Genomic DNA, 5,346 nt, shown 5'->3' with positions numbered 1-5,346 from the left:
TTTAAACACCTATAATCTATACACTAAGAGGTGCAAAAAAACCTGGCTTTATATAAAACATGCTCAATTAAAACCAGAGAAGGCAGGAAAGTGAGCCTCTTGTAATGAATAGAAAACAGCTACAAACATGGTTGATATCGATGCAAGTATATCAGTATCCACTTTAAATAGGAATGGCGTATAAATAGCAATCCAAAGTCAGAGTGGATTTTAGAAATTCACCAGTGTATATTGTCTGCAAGCACCTATTTTTAAGAGAGTGATTCCGAGAGGCTAAATAAAGTAAAGGGATGAAGAAAGACATACCATGCTAACAGTAAGCTAAAGACCTGTGGAGTATTTCTATTAATTTCAAACTGTCAGGGGCATGAAACTCAACAGAAATGACAGAACTGTCACAACTGCGGAAGCCTAAGAAGGTATAAGTACTAAATAGGAGTTAGTATCCTGGATGGGATCTTGGAACTTGAAAAGGCCATTCGAGAAAAGCTGAGACAGTCTGAATAAAGTGTAGTCTTTGGTTAATGATAACACATCAATATCAGTTCATTAATGTTACAGTTGTGCCACATCAACATTAAATGATCGTAATAGGGAATGTGATTGTCGGGTATATGGGAACTGTCTTTACTCTCTTCATAGTAATTCTCTAAGCCTGAAACTGCTTTAAAAAGTAAGATTTCCTTTCAAGAAGCACATTGCTACCATGTTGCAGGAGTTGCAGTCATCTTGAGGCTGTCTGGACAGATGTTTTTAGACATAAAGTGTCAGTGTTTTACAAAGTATACTCAACCCTACTACCACAACAAGGCTGTGGCCAGCAGCAGCCGAATAACTCAAGTGTGGATGGATGAACTTAAAGAGCTTAACGACCATCACAACCCCCACACCCGCGTGGAACCCTTTGGGGATGTGACAGAGAGGAGGCAGCTCCATGCAAAGCTCCAGCGGAAGGATTTCAGGTGTTCTTGGAGAACGTGTACCCAGAATTGCACGTGCCTGATGACAGGCCTGCCTTCTTTGGGATGCTCTGGAACAGAGGACTGAAAGATTACTGCTTTGACTCTAACCCTCCCAGTGAAAACCAAATCGTGGGACGCCAGGTCCTTCTAACCTCTATCATGGAATAGGTCAGAACCAGTTTTTGAATACACGTCCCAGAATGAAATACACTGTGACACCCACCAGCCAGAGGTCTGCATAGCTGTGGACGCAGGAACGGATCTTCTCATCGTGCATCTCTGCCAGGAAACTGCCACAGGGAATCAGAAGTTCATCTTGCAGGAGGATGGTTCTTTATTTCACATACAGTCCAATGAATTCGTTCAGGCTGAGAGGAAGGCATTCAGTGACAGTTTCATACCATCCTTATGGGACTGCACGGATTTGGAACATTAGAAATGGCTCTTCAGGGAACACATGTAATAAAGCGTCACTGTACCAACGAGCTCATGGAGGGAGCGGGATGCCCCTGGACTCTGTGTCCAACACAGACTTAGCTGAGTACAGTGAGAGACCTCACCCCAGTGAGAGAGCCCATCCTGGCTGCTCCACTTTTATAAGGAAGTCATTTTGCAGTCTGTGAAAGTGATGTTGGATTTGACAAGCTTTGTACGGATTTTGAAAACTTCAAAATTGCTCCCAAGTACTCTATTCTCAAAGGGTAATCATAAAATGTTAACTCTTGGAAATCCTGGATGGCTCAGCTGTTAAGCCTCTGCCTTTGGCCTGGGGCGTTATCCTAGAGTCCTGGGATCTAGTCCCACATCAGGCTCCCTGCACGGAGCCTGCTTCTCCCTCTGCCTATGTCCCTGCCTTTGTCTCTCTCTCTCTCTCTCTCCCTCCAATAAATAAATAAAATCTTTAAAATAAATAAATAAAATATTAACTCTTGCTTTTCAGAGAATTAAACCTTTAAGTATTTTTGTATTGTACAAAGAAGGTCAATCTGGTCCAGTATGCCATTCTTAGACATTGTGTTCTTGTTGATGCTGTGTTATGATGATCTATCCTTTGATGTAAGTGGAATGCTAATGTCCCTACTGTCATAACAGTATTTTATCCACTCGTTCCTTTGTGTTTGTCATTAATTGTTTTATATATTTGGCTGTTCCTATGTTGGGTGCGTAAATATTTACAGTTTTTACATCTTCTTTTTTGTCTCCTTTATTATGACATAGTAGCCTTCTTCATCCGTTTTTACAGTCTCTGGTTTGAAATTTAGTTTGTCTGATATAAGAATGGCTATTCCAGCTTTCTTTTGATATCCATTAATATGATAGATGTTTCCTCATCCCCTCACTTTCAATCTGCACGTGTCTTTAGATCTAAAATGCATCTCTTGTAGGCAGCATATAGATAGGTTTTGTTTTTTATCCATTCTGATATCCTATATCTTTTTATTAGAGCATTTAGTCCATTTTCTTTCAAAGTAATTATTAATAGATATGTATTTAGTGACATTTTATTACTGGTTCTGTTAAAGTTTCTAGTGATCTCTCTGATCCTTTCTTGTCTTTGTCACTTCTGATCTGTTCTTCCCACCCAGAGAGTCCCCTTTAATATTTCTTGCAGGGCTGCTTTAGTGGTCATGAACTCCTTTAGTTTTTGTTTGTCTGGAAACTCTATCTCTCCTTCTGTTCTTAATAATTGCCCTGCTGGATAGAGTGTTCTTGTCTGAAGATTTTTCCCATTCAGCACTTTAAATATATTTAAATATATTATGCCACTCTTTTCTGTCTTGCCAAGTTTCTGTGGAGAGATCTGAGGCTAACCTTATGGGTCTTCCTTTATAAGGTAAGTACTTCTTTTTATGTTGCTGGTTTTAAGATTTTTTTCTTTATCACTATTTTTGCAAATTTAATTACAATGTGTCTTGGTGTTGGCCTGTTTTTATTGATTTTTATAGGGGTTCCTGTGCCGCCTTGGTCTGGATATCAGTTTCCTTCAAGATTAGGGAAGTTTTCAGCTATTATTTCCTCAAATAAATTTTCTGCTCCCCTTTTCTCTTTTCTTCCTCATTTCACACTTCAGGGAATGTCTCTGGTGTGTGCAGTGTGTTCTCTATTGTTGTGTTGTGACTGTTCTATCCTTCATGCTAGTCATCTGCGGAGGCTGTCCTTGCCTATTGTAGACAGTGTTTGGTCCTTGGCCAGAGTGTGGTGACTTTTAACATGTGCTACGGGTCTACTTGTGAAATGAGACCTGACACTATCTCCACCAGAATAGAGGCCCTGTAGAACTCTCTGTTTGGTGATGTGGTATGGGCAGTGGTTTGTGCTTGTCTTCTGGGGAGGAGACTCACCGTGCTGAGACTGAGGCATGCATGACTGAGAAGGGTAGTACTACCAGATCATAGGGTGGTAGGGCTTGATGTAATCAAGTTGGGCATCCAGTGTTGGTGTCTCCATGAATGCTACCTTTCAGGGATACACTGTGAGGGGAGCAAATAATCTCATTGTGTGCCTCAGACATTCTTCAGACTACTGTTTCCATGCTGTCTGATCCTGTGTAGTTTTCCTGCCTTCTCTCCGGGAGCAGCACTGTGCCCGCAGCCTCTATCCCAGCCAAACTCAATGACCTTTGAAATTCCAGGATTTAAGCCCTGCTGGTTTAAGAGCTCATGAAATTCAGCCCTTCTCATTCTCCAAGGCAATGACTTTGGGGAAATGTTCTCTTTGTGCCTTCTCTCATGTGCTTATTTCTCCCCTTCTTTCCCTTCTCCACTAGGGCTGCCTCCCCCTGTAGCACCCACAGTATATTTCTCTCCTAAATCAGATCTCCATACTTCCTACCTTCTTTGATGTGAACTCTTTTCTGTTTAGTTGTAGAGTTTTTTCTGTCAGTTTTCTGGTTGATTTCTGGGATATTTAGGATGATTTGATAGCTATCTAGTTGTGTTCATGTGATGAGGTAAACTTCTACTCTACCACCATCTTCCTGTGTCCAGAGAAGATTCTTTTGTATGGTACATGGGTAATCCACATAACCTATCTTCTGGATCATAATACATTGGAGCCATTAATCTTATCTACATTAGCAATGCAAGTAACTTAAGGCCAAAGGCTGAGTTCTTCTTTTGTCATGAGTGCAGGGATGCGGAAGTATTTCCTTACAAATTAATGATCAGCAAGATATAGTAGAATAAGTAAATGTGTTGAGCTAAGCTATAAAACCTACAGTACCAAAGCAGTCAGATTCACAGTGTCACTCTGATAACCTAAGTTATGGGAAGAAGCAAGCATGTTAGAAAACTGGCATTGGTGGTATATCCATCATCACTCCAACTCATAAGAAGTAAATGAACGTGGTGAAAGTATTGACAAATAATTTGAAATTATCATGAAGCCATCTTCTTTACCCCCTAAACCTCCTTCAGATAGTGCAGTTATCAAATCTGGATATTGTGTTAAGCAATGGATGGTGATGAAGTAACTGGAAGAGAAGATATTTTTTTCAATTGGATAAAAATACAATAGGCTACTTCACATCTGAACTGGAAAAGGAACTTCTCCAGATAATACCACTTAAAGAAGATCATGGAGTACAGGAGTGTAGACAGAGCAATGTAATGATAAGGGACATTCTCTTTGAAATTGTAACATTGTTTTGAACTTTCTATGTGCAGGCTGATAGCCCTGAAGCAATGCACAACTGGACTAAAGAAATCTGTGGAGTTTACTAAAAGAAACCAAGTCCCAGGACTTACTCAATACTTACAACTGATGATAGAAAGTTGAGTTAACCAAACTGCCTTTTACAATTACAGTATCTGACTTTGTCAACACTAATGCAAACTATTTCTCTATAGTCATCAGAGTGTGTAAGTATATTTTTAAATGATAAATTATGAAAAAAGGAACTTTACTAATTGAAAAAAATCACATTAAACTATCTTCTAAAAGTTAATTTACTGAATTGGCTCTAGAGTTCCAATTTCTATGTTTTATGTATTTAAAAAATTTTGACCACACCACTTGAAATGCATAATTGTTTTAAGAGTATGTGCAAATTCATACATGTGTATGCACTGGATAAACTCTACATTACCATAGATTACATAGAATTTTAAATCTCAGATGAAATTTAGTCACCTTATAGGAATCTATAGTGTTTTGTTAATTTGTACCACTTTGTTTTAAAAAAAAATTTGTACCACTTTGTTTTCAAAGTGACTAGTGTCATAAATAAACATAATATACTAGGAACTATATGGCAGCTCATTTGCAATGGTCACATTTAAGGATATATTTACATTTGACTTAGTTGGAAGCAAATTGAAATCAATATTTACTACTGGTAATTCTTTCACTACAGTTTTTTATTACAGTGAAATTCAGGGAAGAA

At 38.8% G+C, this 5,346-nt stretch overlaps 2 pseudogenes; both read left to right on the top strand.

Moving 5' to 3' along the window:
* Positions 1-647: 647 nt before the first annotated feature.
* On the top strand, positions 648-1,425 carry LOC144308914 (polypeptide N-acetylgalactosaminyltransferase 12 pseudogene; annotated as a pseudogene).
* A 40-nt stretch (positions 1,426-1,465) lies between these two features.
* Positions 1,466-5,024, top strand: LOC144308912 (pleckstrin homology domain-containing family A member 1-like; annotated as a pseudogene).
* The last annotated feature ends 322 nt before the right edge of the window (positions 5,025-5,346 follow it).

Source organism: Canis aureus, chromosome X (genome assembly GCF_053574225.1).
Source record: "Canis aureus isolate CA01 chromosome X, VMU_Caureus_v.1.0, whole genome shotgun sequence".
NCBI classification, from domain to species: Eukaryota; Metazoa; Chordata; class Mammalia; order Carnivora; family Canidae; genus Canis; species Canis aureus.
The sequence above is the reverse complement of the archived record's forward strand: the minus strand, read 5'-3'. Positions and strand labels throughout refer to the sequence as shown.